This window comes from Cryptomeria japonica, chromosome 4 (assembly GCF_030272615.1).
Source record: "Cryptomeria japonica chromosome 4, Sugi_1.0, whole genome shotgun sequence".
Classification (NCBI taxonomy): Eukaryota; Viridiplantae; Streptophyta; class Pinopsida; order Cupressales; family Cupressaceae; genus Cryptomeria; species Cryptomeria japonica.
In genome coordinates this window covers 478,623,899-478,645,752 of record NC_081408.1, presented here as the reverse complement: position 1 = coordinate 478,645,752, position 21,854 = coordinate 478,623,899, and positions in this window count along the sequence as shown.

The following is a 21,854-nucleotide window of genomic DNA, read 5'->3' as shown; positions in this document are numbered from 1 at the left end:
TGAAGAACTATGTGTAAAACTTGCAAAGGTGCATGCTGTTGATAGGATCCTCCAAAGGTTCGCCCTCTAGTGTTGAAAGCTAATATGCACCGGATCCATAGGCTGTTGTAATGATGTAAGGACCAAGCCAATTTGGTTCGAATTTTCCCTTCTTCTCTCTATCTTGCTGATTTTTAGGATTTTCTTTGAGAACTAAGTCACCTACCTCAAATGCATGAGGCTTTACCTTATGATTGTAGCTGCATTGTTCCTTGATTGAATGATGTGTATCTCAAATGACTGTCTTCCTTGATGAAGGAACTAAGGTAGAATTACTAGTGTATGGACTACACAGACCCATATCTGTATCACCTAAAGAAGTTTGGGCATCCCTGACAACAAAGTCGTTCAAGGAAGTTCCATTAAAGGTCCATGATGTATCGCCAAAAGGGAAAGGATGTGCGAAACAAGTGGATGAGATATGAAGGCTTATGATTGTGAAAATAAGTGAAAGTAGGATGGCATGATGGAGACTTAGGATCAACAAGTATTGTTTTTGGCTTGAAATTGTAGAACTTTTACCCCCAATTATTTTAATATTAGGGGAGATCATCTCTTGCTCTTTTTCTTTCATAGGATTTTTATCCTTGACTTTGATTTTTGTAGAGTCCAATAGATTTTGATTTTTATTTGGACTAAAGGACTTTTCTTTATTTTTGACTTTTAGATTTTTCTTTTCAAGGCTTGATTTTTGATCCCCAATTAGTAAGGGCTTTTGTGATTCTTGTTGATCCAAGTCTGAGAAAGGAGTGGGAATGGAATGAGTGGATGATATGGTAAAGCTATATGAGTTCTCAAGAGGGTTGGCGATACATTCAATAGATTCTTTGTTGGAACCACTCTTAGGACTATTGATATCTAGAGATGCTTACACCACTAGAGGAGATTTGCATTCAGACTTAGTAGTCACAACACTAGGTGGTTCACACCCAATTCCTTGGCATTGAAAATTGTTTGTAGATTGTTCCTATCGAATAAATGTGTTAGAAGATAGTGGAAGTTGATCAACATGAAAGATATACTCACCACATCTCATGTCCTTAATCTTGAACTTTTCTTTGATCTCTTCTTGTTTTGATGTAGAAGCTTTCAAGGATTCTGGATCAACATATGATGATGATGGAATAGCTTCTCGATTGACTGGGATTGTTATTTATGATTGAGGTCGTAGATTATTGCAATATATGAATGGATTTGGATCCGCTTTGATGGTCACTTCAACTTCATTGCGTGGAAACTTGATACATCGATGATATGTTGAGGGAATAGATCTCATTTGATGAATCCATGGACGTCCCAAAAGTATGTTGTATGTGAGATCTAGATCAAGGACTTGATAAACCACATCCTTAGTAACTGGCCCAACTCTGAGAGGTAAGGTGATTATGCCTTTGGATGAGCGTTCTTCATCATCATATGCCTTAATGGTAATTTTGTTTGTAGCATTCATAGCTTTGTCTGAATATTCCAATTGTATTATTGTGTTCAAAGTACATATATTAAGACCAACTCCTCCGTCTATCAGGACTTGTTTTATTCGATGTTTGTGTAGAAAGGCTTCAATGTGTAAAGGTGCATTATGTGGTTGGCTCACAGAGGCATCATCAGCTTTTGTGAATGTAAGGGAGTGTGGAATGGAAAGGTATCTCACAATGGCTTGAAACTGGTCCATTTTCAAATCAGTGGGTACAAAAATTTCTCTTAGGACTTTGTCAAGGATGGCTTTATGTGTGGGGGATATGCATAAAAGTTCAAGGATGGAGATAAGCGTGGGTGTCTTCCCTAACTGTTCTACAAGGTCATACTTAGGTTTAGTTGATGAGGAAGCAATGTTTTTAGCTGGAGCACCTTGCAAAGTGAATTTACCTTGACGAGTTGTAACATTACATTCAGAGGTAGGTTCAAAAGAAGATCCAATTCCTTTTAGGACAATTTTGGGTCTTTGGGTAGAATTTTCAGGCGTTTTGTCCTTGATGATAATGGTAGAGACATAATTGTCCATTGAAATGTGATTGACAGTTGAATCATAGTTATAGGATGCTCTGGTATAGTTGGTCTACTCATTTGTGACTTTGGCTTTTCCCTTGTCATGTTTTGGGAATGGTTCTTTCAACATTTCATGTTCTTGATTGGATGAGTGTCCTTCAATCTCAATGTCACCTCTATCAATAAGATCTTGTATGATGTTTTTTCAGTCGATGAAAATTTCCTATTTTATGACCTTTGCTCTTATAAAATTCACAATACTCATCATCATTCCACCAATTTGGTTTAATCTTTGGCTCATATGGAGGCAAATCTAGAATTGTTATTATTTTGTTTGCCACTAGCTTCTTGAAAACTGATTCCAGTGGTTCTCCCAATGGGGTGTACTTCCTTCATGACTTTGAAGTTGTTTGAGTATTCACCTGATTGTTTGTAGAGCTTGATCCAGAAAAAAATGATTTTGGGTCGTACTGTATTATCATCCACAACACCATCATTGATTGTGTTCTTGTTTTTGTTCCAAAGTATTGGCTTGTCTTTTCCTTTAAAGTCCTCTTTGTTTTCTTTGAATATCTTAATTACTCCTTGTTCAATTAGGACCTTCTCCGTCGCTAAGCCTTTTTCAATGAAGTCTTTGAAGGTGGACAAACAAGCTTTTCTTAAGTCATAACCAATGTCTTTGTTAACATTTTGGGTGAACATCTCTACCATTTGTTTTTGTGGAATATCACAAGAGCATCTGCTGGCTAGATTTCTCCATCTTTGTAAAAATGATGAAAAAGATTCTCCATCCTTTTGTTTGGTGTTGCACAAAGTAGTGACTGATATGTCTGTCTCTATGTTGTATGAGAAATGTTGGATAAATGCCTTTGCTAGGTCACCCCAAGACTTAATTCCAAGTGGGAGTTGGGAGAACCATTCCATAGCTTGATCACCTAACTTCTATGGGAATAATCTCATCAAATATGTCTCTTATGTTGCTACCTCAATGCAAGCTATGAAAAATTGTCTTATAGGTGCCTAAGGATCCCCTTTTCCTCTGTACTTATCAAACTTAGGTGTCACAAAGTGTGTAGGAAATGGAGGCATTGGAATGCTTTTGTCAAATGGATAGGGACATATGTCTCTCATTGTGTAAGTTGGCTTCGGTGTATTTATGTCCTCCATTTTCTTTTGTAAGTCTTTTATTTGTTGTTCCAAATTGTTCTTAGGTGGAGACCGACTTCTTAGACCATATCCCATTCTTGAGCCACCGGGTGGAGGAGGAGCATGTTACATATATGGATGGTATTGATCATACACATGTTCATATGGAGGAGGTCTAAAGTGATGTTGTGTATAAGGACCACTGGTATAGAGTCATGATGAGGAATGGAATATCTATTTTGTCCATGTATACCATACTCTATAGGCATGTCATGAGGTTGTTCTAATGTGTTGCCCCCAAATTTGACGCAAGGTTTCCTTGTGTCCAAATTTTGAGCATGCCTTTGGATATCCAATTGCTTTTGTGGTTGGTCCTTAGCATTGGTATGTGATTGAGTATATTTTTCTGTATAAGACTTCCACAATGGTCTGCGAAGGTGACTATCATGTGCTTGACCATGTGTGTATGGGACCTTAGGTTTTTGAAACAAAGATGAAGATGATTCAGGCACAAGATGTGGTCCTCTATTGCCTCCACTATTATGTCTCCTTTGATCCATGTTGAGTTGAGGTTCTTGCAAAGGTCGATGTTCCATTATTTGAGACATATCAAAATCATGAGTAATCTTGGCTCCACTTTGTGCCATCACTTGTAAGAAGTATTATCCATCTCTCCTCATTATTTCCTCAACCAATCGATTGAAATAGGGATCCATAATGGAGTCTTCCACTTCTACTGAATGTACAGAAAAGTTGTCCATATTGTCATTGTGTGTATCATTGTTGTTTGTAGTGTCCATGTTCTCAACATCTGGAATGTTTCTATAGGCATCCATGTTAGGTAATGTAGTATGATCAGAATTGAAAAAGACATCATTGTCATACTCACAGGCACTCATGTTTGTGGACTCTTGAGCCTCTTTAGCTTCTCTCCTAGATTTTTGGGAATGGGTTTCAACCATGAACTAGGTATTGACCAAGATGTTTGAGACTAGATGAAAATGGAAAGAGTATGGAGGACCAAGAGTTGGATGGAATGTAAATGAATCTGAGGTGTACTTGCAATGTCCAAAGTGTAAGACCAAGTATGTATGTAGTAGAGTAGGTGTGGCTTAGTTTCTCTTGATGAGGTAAGTTGACCTTCACTCTAAGTAACCAAATGAGACCCAAAGGTGATAGACCTTGATGAGGGACCACTTAGCAAAATGTTGTTGTATGTAGCATGTTAACAAAGTAAGATGAGGACAAGAAAGTGACCTTTTGACTCAAGTTTAAACAAATGTGAATGTAATGTAAGGTGTAAAGCAATGATGGACTTTGTGAGACCCAAAGACAGGTTGAATTATAGATGAAAACCTGAAGAGATAGCTTAGGAAGCTCAAGAATTCTGAAACTGCTTGCTCTTGTTTGTTGGACTGTACATTTTTCCAATTTGTTTGTTGTTTGTTGTGACCAAATCTGAATTTTTTGACTATTTTTTGTGACAAGATGACACAATGTTGATGAGGACTCAATGTTTGCAAGTGTTTGGACTCAAAATGACTCAAAGAAAAGTGTGTTGTTTGATGTAAAATTATTTTTCATACACTTGAAGATACAAAAGACACAATGTTATGATGTTTGGTCTTGAATGTTTGAATGTTCAAAAGAAGACAAGCACAATTCTTATGGCTGACCAGGACAATAGTTGTTGATCCCACATGGGGTTTCCCTCGAGGCTACACTATTTAGAGCGAATATTTAGATGCTTGACCCCACTGGCTCCACCCTCAACACTCACTTCTCTAGGGCATCCAAGCATCAGTCTCCATGAAAACTCCCTGTGGTGAACTTTGTATCTCTACTAAGAACCGTATGTGTGTGGGTCTCTCTAGAGGTTCGAACTCTTGACCCAACAACTAGAAGGATTTTGACTTTCTAAAACAAAAAGGCGCTAGTAAGGATATTCTCTCATGTGGCCATACATGTAACACTTTCAGCTCTATAAATACAGAAGGCTCCCAGCCGGTAGGGTTTACGCTCTACAAATGATCAAATAAATTTGATCAAACGGGTTTATGGGGAGACATAGTGTCGGTATGAACTAATCAACACACGTTACCCATGGCTTTCACCATGGATACAGTTGTTTATAGTGGTTCAAAAGAGGATGGCTTTTCCTCACTACCACTTGGGTCGTTCTCTCCTCACTAGTAGTCCTAATGACCACACGGGGAGACAAGCCCTCTAAAGATTAAACAAAAAGAGCTTATTGCCCAAGACATAAAAGACACTGGTTCAATTTTAGTGCACCAATTGAAGTGTTTGATAATCTATGAAAACAAGGCACACAATGAAGATAAAAAGCCCTTGCCAAAATTCTGCAACAAAGATTTGTTAGTAGTTTTTCAATAATACCCCTCCTACAAGCACACAAGCTAGGTAAATTTTACATCCAAAAGACTTTCTGAAATAGGGGCCTTCAACAATGCATTTTTTTGACCAATTCAAAGATCTGATTCATCATAAAAAAAAAGACCACCTGTAAATTTTCAATAAATTTTCAGAAATGTAAGAAAATCCAAAAAATTTGCCAATTTGCTCCAAAAATTAATTTTTTATGAAAAATCATAAAAAATTCATATAAAATGCAAAATTGATCCAAAAAATCTAAAATTTTTACTAGACACTCCTGATAGTCTTCCAAACCTGCATAAAAAAAATTCTACAAAAATTCTTAGCAGTTTGTGAGATATGAGCAAAATAATGCAAAACCCTAATTGTCAAAGATCTGATTTTTGAGGAATGATTTTGCATCAAATTTAAAATAACAAAGAATAGAGTATATGTGTAAATCAGAGAGATTTCCAAAAATATAAGAAAATCCAAAAAATTTGCTAATTTGCTCTCAAAATTAATTTTTCATGAAAATACATAAAAAATTCATAGAAATTTCAAATAGGCCCCAAAAAACCCGATTCTTTTACTGCAAACCTTGGATAATGTTCTTGACCTACAAAAAAAAATTGATTGCAAAATGCTAAGTTGTTTGTGAGATCTGATCAAAATAATGAAAAACCCTAATTTTTAAAGATCCAAATTTTGAGGAAATATTTTGCATCAAAATTAAAAATCACAAAGAATAGAGCCTGTGTATAAATTAGAGAGATTTCAAAAAATATAAGAAAATCCAAAAAATTCGCTAATTTTCTCTCAAAATTAATTTTTTTAATGAAAAATCATAAAAAAATCATGGAAAATGCAAATGTGCTCCAAAAATTCTAAATTTTGGATTGAGAGCTCTTAATACTGTCTTCAAGCGAAAAACAAAATTTGGCACAAAAAACACAGATCTAACAAAATTCCATGTCCCACAGGGCGTGCCAAAATGTTTATGACGAAAGTGGAAACAACAATGTTGAAAGGCTAAATGAATTCAACCACAAAACCCTAGCCTAACAATAACAAAGATCCACCATAACATATGAAGATTAGCTAAGACAATGCAAATAAAATGAAATCACAAAGATTATACCATCACATGTCTAATAGGGTTTGAATCTCATTTCTTCCTATCTCTATTGATCTTGCTTGATATATTTGCTCTCAGATTTTTTGTGTGCACAAGAGCTCAACAAAGAGCGGAAATGTGGTTGCAAGTAGGTTTGATCGCATATGAAAGTTCAAATGCTAGAATGTTTGATTAGCTGATTAGAATGATTAGTTGAATGATTAGGGTTGATTATGAAGGAAGCATCTCCTTATATAGAAGACACTATAAGAAATGGAGGGATAAGATTGAGAGGTGTAAAAGATAAATGGTCGGCTAAGATTAGAGGGTAGGTAGAGAAAATAAGAAAATAATGAGAGGGTAGGTAGTGTAGGAATTAAGAGATGAATGACATGTGTCATGGGTAGAAAAGGCTAATGAAATAATTAAATAAATAAAGATTTATTTAATTAATAGAAGAAGTGGCATCAATCAAATAAATAAGATATTTATTTAATTTAGGGAAATGATAATTTAAATAAATAAATGAATTTATTTAAATGAGAAATAAGGCTAGAAGAGGATAAATGAATTAATTAAATAAATAAAGATTTATTCAATTAATCAAAGAATTAGGCTCAGATAATTAAATAAATAAAGATATTTATTTAACTAGACTGGACAATTTTAGGTGTCTATAGTTATTATAGGCATATCATTTCTAGCATTCTAGTTTAGCATTGTTATCATTTATTGCATCTTACATCTAGCTTAATTTGATCATCTTCTAACATAATTGCATCTATCATTTAGTATAATCAATGCATATCATTAGCATAATTACCTTCTTGGATCAATCTAGCTTAATCATGCATCCATCTAGCCTGCACATCATATCATTTTAAATCCTCCATCTTGGTGTAGTCAAGTCACTGGAATTGCTCATCTAGATCTAAGAGAAAATCCACACTCGCATCTCTTAGGAGGTGATAGATTGCTTTGTCATGGTTTATCTTTCATTTGATTTCAATTTGCTAACCATGCTTGTAATGATCTATTGAGTGTTTGTGTTGCAGTTGCAGGTACCCTACTTCACACTCACGACATTTTGGTGCCCACCGTGGGGCCAAAAATCTCATTTCTTGGCCTCTTGCATCTTCAAATTTTCAATCTCACGGATCTCTGGCCGTATTATCTTAAGAATCTTGTATGAGTACCTTTGCAGTACCGTACGAGTTTCTTTGTGCACTCGTATGGGTATGTGGGGATCTCGTACTGCTAGGTGAGAAAACTCGTATGAGTTTCTGTTTCTGTCTTTTTATAAATAGAGTTCATTTAGGGTTTTTATGCTTAAATTTAGCTATTAGTAATGCTAACCCTAGTCTGATTGTGAGTTTTCTAGCAACCTAACTAGTATTTTGCAGAATGTTTGTCCAAAATTATGCAGGCAAAAGAACCAATTACTCAAAACAAATGTGATTACTAATGTATTGGTTTTGCAGGTTGCCTAAGGAAAATCAACCAAACTTTATGTCTCCTTAAAGTTTTCTAGGAACACTTAATTTGCTATTGGTAAATGAACAATCTTATTTTCTATGCTTGAGAAATTGTCTAAAAGGTAGGAGAGTATGCTCTTGTCTATATGGACAATCAAAAATCCTGACCCTTGAAGCGCTTCTATGTTTGAGATTTGAATACCTTTAGCGGGCCTATCATGGTGGGAAAAAGTAATCACCCTATGAGAAGGACCCAAGTGAGTATAGCTAGACCTAAGCTTTCTGACTCACTCAAAAAATAGGCCTCTCGAGATTAAAGTCTCAGAGGATGGGATTATTTGAGTTTTCTCTTTTGAGATCTCTCATATTGGATATTTAGTAGGGCCTCGTGGTCTCAATCATGCTTGCATGACTACTTCTTGTTTCAGTACCTTGTTGGGCTATGTGTCTAAATCGCGCTTATGCGACTGCAAGGGGTAATTCCAAACGGAAAACCTTACTAAGAACCCTAAGATAGAAGCTACCCGATTCACCTCTGAAAGGGGGATAATCTTTGTGCAAGAGAGAGAGTAACTCTCCCAAGACACTTGCCATATCATGCGCCCATTAGCATTTGGAGTAGGATAATACGACATTGCGAATCCATTGCGTGAGACTCAACAGTCGTATTCTGATTAGCTATTGGGTGTGTACCTAAGTTTGCAAGAAAAGGTTTTCTCTCTGTAGCGTCCTAAAATTGCGACACTTGCAATTTCGACCGCATTTGGGTCTTCACGATGGCGACGCAACACGCAACCTGAATGGAGACCCCGAAACCTGATTATGACACTGAAAACTGCATTTTCTTGCACCCTGGCCTGAACCTCCTTTGCACCCTGCTGTCCCGGGAGGTGGGACCAGAGCGCCCAGCGCCCTGGTCCTTCAGGACCAGGGCACCCAGCGCCCTGGTCCCTAGGTCCTATTTTGGGCCCGGTCTCTTTTGGACTTCGGGTCTTTATGTTTGCAAATTGGAAAATTATCTTTCCTGGTCGGTCTAAGGTCGGGAAAATCAGTCTATCAGCCCTAATTGACAAGTATATAAACTACATTTTCGTCTTTCATTCGATATGATGGAAAAAAGCATGGAAACTATACTCAAGCATTCAAGCATTCAAGCATTCCTTCAAGCAATTGATCATTTCAAGTCTCCATTCAAGGCTAAGTGTTGCATTCAAGACAAGGATTCAACCATTGAAAAGGAGATCACTTACAACATACTACTACAACATACAACATACAACATCTATACCTTCGCACATAAGGATCCAAACATCCTTACAACAAGGTATTAGTACTTGTTTTACATTACAGACATTTACATTTACAGCATTGCTCATTTCTTGGTTAATTCCAAAACTGGGGTTTGACCTAAAGGCAAACCCCTAATCCCTAACCCCCCAATCGTCTTTGCTTTTTTGTGTGTAAGTTGCAGGTACGCAGCTGAAATTGAAGATCTGGAATCCTTGTGCAGAGACGAATAGATCCCCCTTCGTTTCGCGGATTTTTCGGAGGACCGTGGCGCTCGGGCGCCATCATCCCAGCAACTTTCACTCAAATTTGCAGGACAGCGCCGTATCGACATTTTACTACTAATTCCAGGTCCGCAGCTTCATACTGTATTCCTATCTCAGTTTATAAGCGAATCTTTCTCACTTTCTATGCATTCCTAGCTTAATTCTTCTATGCACATTCTTTACAAAAGAGGGTAGCCTTGTTGTCATAACCCTTGAAACTCATTTAGCATCCAATCTTGCATTATGTGGGATTGGATCTTGTGGGTTTCAACCCCTCTTTTGAATGTAAAGTCTCTCCCCTAAGTGAAAACCATCAACCCTAGTGAATCTCCCTTCTCTCTCCTTGGAGTTGGAAGAGGGGAGAGCAACTAGGGTTCGATCGCAATTTTTCGCTTTACACTCTCTTAGCCAACTTCCTTAGGATTTAGCATGTTGTGCTTGAGGTCACTTATCATATCGCGTGTTTGTTGTGTTTTCATCCTTGGCACTGAAACTGAAACATCTAAAACTGGAAAACATAGTCAAAACATTAAACATCATTGGTCAAAAATTTTTCACTATCAAAAATTTGTCTCTGCTCTATCATAAGTCATACGAGTTTCCTATTTTGTCGTACAAGAAAGCTAGTTCATCATTCTATTCTGTCTAAATTGTCGTATGAGTTAGATCAATAGAGGTTCTTTGTTATCAATTTGTCGTATGGTGTTATCTAAATTGTCGTACAAGATTCCTAGTTTGTCATATGGGACTGTCTAAATTATCATCTAAGAGTCCTTAATCTGTCATATGAGGTTCTATCTCTGTCAATCTAGAACTGTCTTATTGCATGTCTTTTCTAGATCTGTCATGTTTGCTTGGTCAATTTACAGTGAGCATATACACCTAATATCTATTATTTTGTGCTTAGGTTGTCTTCTTGGTTCACTCGGTTAAGTAATCTTCTATCAAAATGGATTCTAGAATTAGACACCCCAAGATTTTCAAGTAGTCATCTTCAACAAGTTCAAGATCTAAAATCTCAAAGTGAATTATCATCTTCTTTGATAAACTGATCACTCAAAACATAGTTTCTCATCAAGATCTATCATCCTCTATCACGAAACTACAATGTTTGATCAGGATAACCTCGTCCCATATCATAGGATATATCGTTCCTATTGGACTTGGGCTTATCAAAACCATCATCATTACACTCCAACCTAAGATAGAAAAACTTACAAACTTACAAATACTTGAATTATCTTTTTATGTCATATCACTCTATCATATCTACATTGACAGTCTTTCACTTATCGAAACACCTTTTAGACAATCGAATCCTTGCACAATATTCAACACACATGTATGCCCATTTTAACTAGAGCACAGAGGCGTAAGATCAAAGAAACAAAAATAGAAACATTTGAAAGGGATGAAGATCATAGGAACATGGCATACCACAGAGAAATACAAGAAGAGGACATAACAAACCAACTTAGAGAAATCAAACAAGAGCCTAAATTTTATAAATTTATGGAGAAAATATTGGAGGGAGAAAAAGAAAAATACATCCAAATGTTAGCAAAATCTAGTGCTACACTCCCCCAAGATTTTTATGTGAGTAATTTAGGACAAAGGAGAAGTGACACTTTGCATGATAATGAATGACATGAGGATATTTCTAGTCACAAAAAGGACAACACATCAATTCCTGATAACACAAGAACTAATGAGGAAACTTCCATTCCCAAAAAGGATGACGTAGAAATTCTCAACAATGTCAAATCTAATGACACAAGAAAGAGTCGGGATGATATGAGAAGAGATCAAGATCATACTAGAACACAAACTCATGGTTATGTAAGAATAAATCATGTGGATAATCCTCTCACAACTCTTACACAACAAATACAAATGTTGCAAACACAAATTCAAGATATGCAGAGAGGAATATTAGAATATTTTTGCTTCAACAAATCTGTCCTTACCCATTCGACAAAAATCTAAACATGATACCATTTCCTACAGGTTGTGAAACTCCTAGATATGATAAATATAATGGAAGCACTGATCCCCAAGATCATATAAGAGAATTTTTCATGATGAGTATGGAGGTTTCGCATGAGGATACATACTTGATGAGGTTATTTCCAAAGAGCTTAAGTGGACTAGCCATGGAATGGTTCTCCAAACTTCCACCTGGAATTAGATCATTTGCAGAATTGGTGGATAAGTTTGTTTCACAATACTCTTACAACATAAAACATGAGGTCACAATTCTAGACCTATGTAATACCAAACAAAAGAGTGGAGAGCCTTTCATGACATTTCTACAGAGATGGAGATGGTTAGCTTCATGATATCCTCGTATGGTTCCAAAATATGAGAAAATGGACATATTCATCGATAATCTAAATGGAAAAATGAGATATCATCTAAAAATACAATGTCATCAAAGTTTTGAAAAGATGATTGCTAATGGAATCAGGATGGAGGAAGCCATGATAAAGAAGGGCGAGTTTAAGCTATGCAAAGAATAAGTTAATCCTACTAACAACAATACTAGCAACAACAACAATGATAAGCCCAAATTTTGGAACAGAAATAGAAATATCGTCAATAATGGGATAGTTGATAACAATAATGTAAAACCAAAGAAACCAATTTTCAATTTATCCAATCACTTAGCAATGGCTCAACAAAACAACAATCACCATAAATCAACTTTCAACAATTTCTTTCATAGGAAATTTACAAACATTGGTGAGCCACTTGGGTCAGTATTAAAGACGCTTCTCACAAATAAGTTGATTACTTTGTCAGAAAGAAGAAACTTCGAACCTCAGGTGAAACCCTCTTGGTGGAATGACAACCATTATTGTGATTTTCATCGAAACAAGGGACACCAAATGGATAATTGTCAACGGTTGAAACATATCATCCAAGATTTGATTGATAATGGAGTGAGAACTATGGATGGACATACTACAAATGAATCTCACACAACTTTCAAAAATCCACTTCCTAACTATAAGAAGATTGAATCATCAACAATGCATAATAGTAAAGGTAAAGCGAAGGTGAACTATGCTCATGCACATGACAATGTGGTAAATGTGATTGTGGTTAAAGAGAAACAACATCAAGAACCTGCTCATGCTATCACAAGAAGAAAAACCAAAGTTGTTTTGCCGGGCCCTACAACTAACACATCATCCACTTCAAAACAATACAATCTAGTGGATCAACTGCATAAAACTCCTGCACAAATATCCATCTTAGAACTTTTAAAGCTTTCGCCTGCACACAAAGAAATTCTTGAAAGAGCATTAGTAGATACGACAATGTCCAAAGATCTTGATGTAGATCAATTCCAAACCATGGCAGGATACCTCACAACCCCTCACTGCTTATCATTCACCAAAGAAGATGACATGTCCTTGCAAAATCCCCATAATGCTCCCTTGCATATTTAAGTCCCCATTCACAAGTCACACGTTAAACGTGTCCTAATAGATGGGGAAGTTGGCTTAAATATTTGCTCATTAAGTCTTGTTCGTTCTCTAGGTTATTCTGAAGATGCAGTTGATCCCCAGAAAAATATCACAATCAAAGCATATGATGAAGAAGAGTGTTCCTCCAAAGGAATTGTGGTATTACCCATCAGAGTGGGACCTTTGCAGAAAGACACAACATGCCAAATTCTAGACTTGGATTTATCATACAACATACTTTTGGGAAGACCATAGATACATGACATACAAGCTATTCCATCAACATATCATCAGTGCTTAAAATTTCCATATAATGGACAAGAAATCATGATCTCACCAGACTCCAATCCATTCTAGTATTGTAGTAATCTAAAACCGGCTCAAGAGGTCATTGTTCCTCATAATAGGGAAGCATTGTCTTCAAGGACACAATCCAAGAAAAAATCATTTGCCTCAATTTTGTCAAGTATGGAAAAACAAATGTAGCTAAGCGATCGAGGGAATGAAGAATATTCACTATCACAATTACCACTTTCGCCTAAATCCTATGGAAAACCATAAAACTTTAAACAAAAACCAATTGTGAAACATCTTCCAATATTTGACGGAGCATTTGTTAGTGATGGGACCTTATCAGAGGAAACAAAGGACAAAGATGTGCTACAATGGCTATACAAGGATGAAGAAGTTCAACAAAAAAGAAACAATATTAGAATACCTACAAAAAAATACGGAAAACGATTTAACATCCTTCAGAAAATGGGATACACTAGAATGAGTCTTGTAGGGAAAAGAAAAGAAGGTATCTCAGAACCTATACAACCTCACACTCAATAGGCTATAGACAAATCATGCTTAGGGTATGGACAAGTTACTCTACATGAGGACACATCTTCTCGCCAAAAAAAAGATGAATGTGATAACAGACAAGAGCAAATTGCAATTGACAGGGAAGAAACATTTTCCAAACAACGAGAACAAGCAAACATGAAATGGCAAAAGAATAAAGCTTCTAATCAACAGGAAAAACAAACTAAACGCACTTCCCAAGAAGAGTTAACTCCTAATCAAAATAGACAAGAAGTTGGTACAAATCAAAGAGAGCTGATAACAAGGTTGATAGAACTCAATATCATCCCAGAGGAAGCTGAATATGAGAGAAGAAAAGATATAGCAATAAAAATAGAAGAAACAAATCAAATGCTATATGAAAAAATCTATAGATTGCAAGCTGCAAGTGAGACAGATTCTAATGAATTGGAATGGGATTCCTATCAATTTGAACAATCAACTAAAGAAACTTACTTTGAAGAAGATGTAGGTGTCTATGTAGTTCATGCATATGCAGGACAAAGTTAGGAACTAGCCCACTTGAATTAGAATCACATTCGGTTGACTTGGACTTAATCGAGGACAATCAGGAGATACTCGCGAGAGGTCATTCCAACGAGAGTATCATTCTAGACATTGAAATACATATCAAAAAATTTGACATCTCTATCATGACCCTTAATACCTTTGAAGCATCTCAACTTGAGGACCCCTTACCTCTAATCCATCCTGAACTTATTGACTGGGAAAATGAAAGACATACTGCCATTGATACCTTTCCTAATGACCATGCCATATCCTTATATCTTAATGCAATCGAACCCGCAACAAATTTCACCAGGGATATCAACAACTCATCTTCCAATCAAGTGGGTGCCAAATCTCCCAATAGAAAAAGTGAAAATAAAGAAAATAATATCAGGGCTAATGCTGAAAACCATTTATTGGCAACATTAGACCAAGAAAAAGTAAAAAGAAAAGATACATCTAACAGTGAAAACCTCCTTGAGGCGCCAAAGGATGGGAGATTTGACACCTTACCTGAATATTATCAAGAAAGGTCATCCATATTGATCGAACCAACAATGACAGTTAATATTGGAACAACAGAGCAACCAAAGATTCTACATCCAACAAGATCTCTATCATAACAAGAAATGCAGCAACATATGGAATTCTTCAAAAGACAACAAATCAATTTCACCTGGTCATATTATTATGCATTACTTAAATTTTAGTCCAAGAGCCAAACCAGTTAAACATAAATTAAGGAAGATGCATCCTCATATCGCTCTTCTTGTCAAAGCAAAACTAAAGAAATTACTAGATATAGGATTTTTCAGACCTGTAGCACATCCTCAATGGGTATCAAACATAGTTTCTATTTGTAAACCAAATAAAAGTATCAGAGTATGCACAGAATTCAAAGATCTCAACAATGCATGTCCAAATGATGACTTTTCTTTGCCTAATATTGACATCATTGTGGATTTAACTGCTGAAAATTCCATGTTTTCTCTAATGGACGGTTTCTCAGGATATGATCAGATTAAAATAGCTCCAGAAGATCAAGAAAAGAAAACTTTCACATGTCCATGGGGTACTTTCAGCTAGAACATCATGCCATTTGGATTAAAGAATGCATGTGCTACATATCAAAGAGTCATGACATGATGCATACATTCTTGGAAGACTAAGTGGATGACATATTGGCAAAATCATACAATAGAGAAGAACATTTAGAAATACTAGAAAAGATCTTTGACCAGTTAGAACAATACAAGATACCACTCAATCCCAAGAAATGTGCCTTTGGTGTTACTTCAGGTAAGCTTTTGGGGTACATTGTTTCAGCTAGGGGTATCAAAGTAGATCCAACCAAGGTTAAAGCAATCATGGAAATGAAATCTCCCAAGAATATTAGTCAACTCAGTTCACTCCAAGGAAGACTGCAATCAATCAGAAGATTTGTTGCTCATCTAGCAAATAAATATCAACCATTTACACATCTATTACACAAGAATGTCCATTTCAAATGGGATAATCAATATGAAGAAGCATTCAACAAAATCAGGGAATATCTCATGCAACCACCAGTCCTAATGCCACCAATTCAAGGAAAGTCATTGTTACTATATGTATCAACCACATAAGTATCATTAGGAGTTCTGCTTGCACAACAGGATAATGAATGAAAAGAATGAGCTATCTACTACATCAATAGAACATTAGTGGGATACGAGCTCAACTATTCATCCATAGAAAAAACATGCTTGGTGGTAGTGTTTTATTCTAAAAAATTGAGACTATCTACTATCTCACTCTATCAAGTTGATTGCTAAAATTGATCCCTTGAAGTATTTGCTCAGCAAGGTAACATTAACAGGAAGATTAGCAAAATGGATCATGATCCTAAGCGAGTTTGATATTGAGTATGTGGACAAAAAATATATCAAGGGGAAAGTCATTGTAGACCAACTAGTAGAGGAACCACTTCAAGATGGTCCTTTACACATTGAATTTCCAGTTGCTAATATCCTAACGGTCGCCACAAAGACATGGCAATTGTAATTTGATGGTTCATATTCATCACGCAACAAGGTCATACAATTCCAAAAGCATACAAATTAAGATTTCTATGTACCAATAACACATCTAGATATGAAGCTTTGGTCACAGGAATAAAAATGGCCATAGAGTGGAACATTACACAACTTCAAGTTTTTGGAGACTCTCATCTCATCATCAATCAAATCAATGATGATTATCAAACAAAGGATGAAAAGATAATGCCTTATAAGAAGATGGTTGATGATGTCAAGAAGTACTTTGTCGAAATAAATTTTGAGCAGATTCTGAGGAATGACAACAAAGTAGCAAATGCCATGACACTACTTGCTTCTCTACTTTAGACACATGAAAATCAAGAGCGTTACGAATTCTTAGTGGAAGATTTGTTTTACCCTGCTCATAATTAAACTGATTCCCAAACTATCTGTCACCTTGTTGGGCATGATTTCTCCCACTATGGCCAAACTTAAACATACCTGAAAGATAATATCCTCCCTCCTGACTTGTCAAAGAACCAAAAGAGAAACTTTATTTGCCAATCCTCCCATTATACTCTTGTCACGGATACCCTTTTTAAATGAGGTTTGGACGACTCTTTTAAGATGTCTCGAGCAAGAAGAATATGAGAAGGCCTTAAATGAAGTCCATAATAACATTTGTGGCACTCATTCAAGTGGTCTTACCCTTTCAAAAAAACTCATACACTTGGGCTATTATTGGCCAACTATGGAACAAGATTCTTTTCAGATAGCTAAAACATGCAAACAATGTCAGTATCATGGAAATTTAATTCATGCACCAACATAAGAACTTCATGCTTTGGCAACATCTTGGTCTTTCTGCCAATGGGGTCTTGATCTAGTAGGAAAGATAAATCCCCCTTCATCCAATGGTCACAAATTCATCCTTGTAGCTACAAAATATTTCACAAAATGGATTGAGGCAGTACCTCTCACAAATATCACAGGAAAACAAATTGTTGCATTTATCTTGAACTACATCATATGTTGTTATGGCATACCCATGACCATTATCACTGATAATGGGCGACTGTTCAAGAATCAGGATATACAAGAGCTACATGAGAAATTCAAGATCCAACACAGATTCTCCACACCCTACTATCCACAAGGAAATGAGAAATCAAAAGCATCAAACAAAAATATTCTAAAAATCCTCAAAAAGATAGTGAATGATGCTGGCAAAGATTGACATATTCAATTGAATCCTTCTCTATGGGCCTACCGTACTATTATCCGCACACCAATAGTCACCACACCTTTCTCTCTTGTCTATGGATTAGAAGCAATACTACCAATAGAAGTAGAGATACCTTCTCTACGAGTATCATTAAAAGGCCTTATCCCAGATGAAGAACAACGCGTATCTAGACTGCAAGAGTTAGAATTGATCCAAGGATGACGACAAAATGCCTTTGATCATTTAAAGGTGTATCAACAAAGAATGTGCTAAAATTATAGTCACAAGGTCAAACCAAGAGCTTTTTAAGTTGGAGAAATAAAAATAAAGGAAAATCCACGAAACCAGATAGATCGAGAAAAAAAAGGGAAGTTCGAACCAAATTGGTAGGGTTTGTTTGTGGTCACAATTGTATTTGGGTTAGGAGCCTATCAACTATCAATGCCCAACAGGGATAATCTTGAAGAACCTATCAATAGCATGCATCTGAAGAAGTTTTATGTCTACAAAAGCGAAAAAATCAAAAAAAAAGTGAAAAAGATGAAAAATCAAAAACAGTGAAAAAAGCAGAAAAATAAAAAAATAGTGAAAAAGCAGAAAAATCAAAAATAGAAAAAAATATAGAAAATACAAAAATAGCGAAAATAGAGAAAAAAAAATCAAATATGAGAAAAAGTGCAATAAAAATAGATGGTGAAAACCAAGCAACAGGCACTATCTGTCAGCTAGCTCTTCCATCTATTAGTTCATGCATCCTTCTGCTTGCATTTCATTTTCCATCAGCTCTGTTCATATCCCATAAATAAGCCTTTGTACATACGTAGGCTTCGCAGGTGATTTCTCACCATGGTTTGGATCATTGGGTATATCATAGTAAATTTGTTTCTAGGTCGGGGGCAAAATCCTACACCTAGTTGGGGGCAAAAATTTCCATCGTTTTGAGCTTAATCAAATAGGTAGAACAACAGTTAGCCAACACTTGCTAAGAAAAACTAAGACACATCCAACGTTGCACACAAGATCAATTATCAACCATCAAAATATCACATGTTAGTCTAAGCACATCACACACATATCAATGGATGATATCTTTTGACTAATGATTTTAACACGTTGGTTCAACTTATCTATCTTGATTTTTGCTATCATGATATTTGAGTGACTCCAGGATGTCTTTGACTAGAGGAACAAGGAAGGAACATGATATTTTTCTTATCTATTGTTTGTAAATTAATCATTAATATGTGCAAATTTGTCTCAGGACATGATCATTGGAGTATCATCAAAGACATTTCTGATTTGCATATAGAAATGGTTAATATTGCCTATTTTATGCAAGCAACACTCAGGCCATCTTGGTTCAATTATACCTCGATACTTGTGCTAACTCACACTATCAAAATCCAGGAAAGTAGTGCTTAGGTCATCATGGTTCAATTCTACCATCGATGTTTGCACTCACTTCCCACATTTTAAAAAGCTCAATGATGACACAAGGCAATAACCCAGTGACTGGTTCGATCGTAGCATTCCATTTCATTTGCATTTGCATTTAGCTTGCATTTCATTCTTGCATAGGATCACAAAAGCTCATCTTATCCAAGGCCAAATCTACTGCATGAATCATCAATGTATCATCATAGGTGTATACACAATTAGAATGATGACTCATCTCTCTCTAGATGTTGTCCACCCAAAGAGACTCTTATGCTACTCCCTCAAATGTTCCAACATCAACACATCTAAATCTTCCTAGAACCGGATATCAACAAAATGTCAGTTCTTTATCCAATCAATCTTGTCAATGCTATCAATCCATCTCATCTGATCCATTCTATCATGTCTTATACAAGATGTATCTTTCCTAGAACCAGACATTTTGATCAAGTCTTATACAAAATATATCATTCCTGAAACCAGACGCTTTGATGATCTTTGTGTTATACAAGAGGTGTCATTCCTGAAACTAGACTTGATCTCAATCTCATCAATCTGTGCAATCTTCTCAATTCAATCAAACTCTATCAATCATCACATCAAGAACCACATCACAGTGATCGAAGAACTCACACTTTCATCAATCAACGTTGCAGGAATCAACTAATAATCTACCAGGAAATCAATTTCACAAAGATCCAAACATTCCAAAGGTCAATTATCTCAATCGATCTCCCGATGGGGCATCATCGCATCACAATTTAACAATCAATGGTTGGGGCATTCTATTGAACCAATATCACATCAACATCATCAAATTGAGATTATTCATTGAATCAACACGTCATCACACCTTGCTTAAAAGAGGGGCAAAATGTATACACCTAAAAATGGTCTGAAGATAATTAATTAAATAAGCAATTATTTAATTAATCCCCCTTCCCAATTTAATTGAATTCATTAGCAATTTAATTAAATTCCCCATTCACCTGCTTATTATTAAATCTAAGGATTTACTTAATAAGTTCATTTCAATAGCCCCTTTTGATTAATTAATCTAAATTAATTAATCCTCCTCCCATTTAATTCATTTCTTCTAATCCCCTAATTAATTAAAACAAATCAATTTATGAGTTGTTGAAAGTTAATTAGCCTTTTCCTATTATTTGAATTTTTAAATTTAAATTCCCCACATGCCTCCTAACTTCTAACCACCTAACCTAACCACCTCCTAACCTAACCCATTCCACCTAGTCCTAGGTTTAACTAACCCTATCCTATCTTGGACATCCTAACCTCCTATGGGTTGGATATTCTCCCCTTGAGACACATGGCACTTCTACCACATGTCTCCTCCCTTGGACACTTGCCCTCTTGTGAGAAAGATTCCTTGACACTTGTCACCACAGAGATGAAAAGTGTTCGTCCCTCCAACCTCTTCTCCAACCTCCAATTTGACCCTTGATATCTTCAGATTCAATCTTGACTATTGATTCCTGCCACCTCACCCTTGGCCTTGGGAATCCTATAAACATCCCTCATGTTGGAGCATAATGGATCCCATCTCTAGCATTGTTATTATAGGCATATCATTTCTAGCATTCTAGTTTAGCATTGTTATCATTTATTTCATCTTAGATCTAGCTTAATTTGATCATCTTCTAGCATAATTTCATCTATCATTTAGTATATCAATGCATATCATTAGCATAATTACCTTCTTGGATCAATCTAGCTTAATCATGCATCCATCTAGCTTGCATATCATATCATTTTAAATCCTCCATCTTGGTGCAGTCAAGTCACTGGGATTTCTCATCTAGATCTGAGAGCAAATCCACACTCGCATCTCTTAGGAGGCGATAGGTCACTTTGCCATGGTTTATCTTTCATTTGATTCAGTTTATAACCATACTTGTAATGATCTATTGAGTGTTTGTGTTGCAGTTGCAGGTACCCCACTTCACACTCATGACACTCATATTATGGGTGTGTTCCCACCATGATTTTTCCCTTGACCAAATTTTCCATCTCAAAAATCTTGGTGTTATGTGTATTCTTAATGTGTTGTTGATTTATACTTTTATGCTTAATTATCAGATCTGAGAATAAGTTTAAGTTGTGTGAGTTTTTGTGACAACTGATTCACCCCCCTCTCAATTGTCTTCCTTATTTCCATCAAGGACATCATTAGATAATTAAATAATTTTTTAATTACATAAAATTTAAATTTAATTAAACAATAAAGACCATTTAATTAACATGGATAATCAAAATCAATTAAATAATAAAATTATTCAATTAATATTAGAGGGAGAATGGTTAGTTGATTAAATGATTAAGATGGAAATTTGAACAATTAATTTGAAATGGTGTAAAAATATAAATTCAAAAGAATAAAGTTAGATTAATTAAATAATTATAATTATTTAATTAAGAAAGAGGAATAATTAGTAAAATTGGTGTTTGCAGGTGTAGGACAATTTTAAGTGTCTACATTTTGCCCCTCTTTGAGACAATGAGTTTTCAAGTGTTGTTTCAAAGAATAATCAAGAAAAACTTGCCCTAGTATGCCCTAACAATAATAGGGTATCAGGGTGCCCCTATAGGAAATGGTAAAAAAATTACAATGTGAAGACTGATTTGATGACAA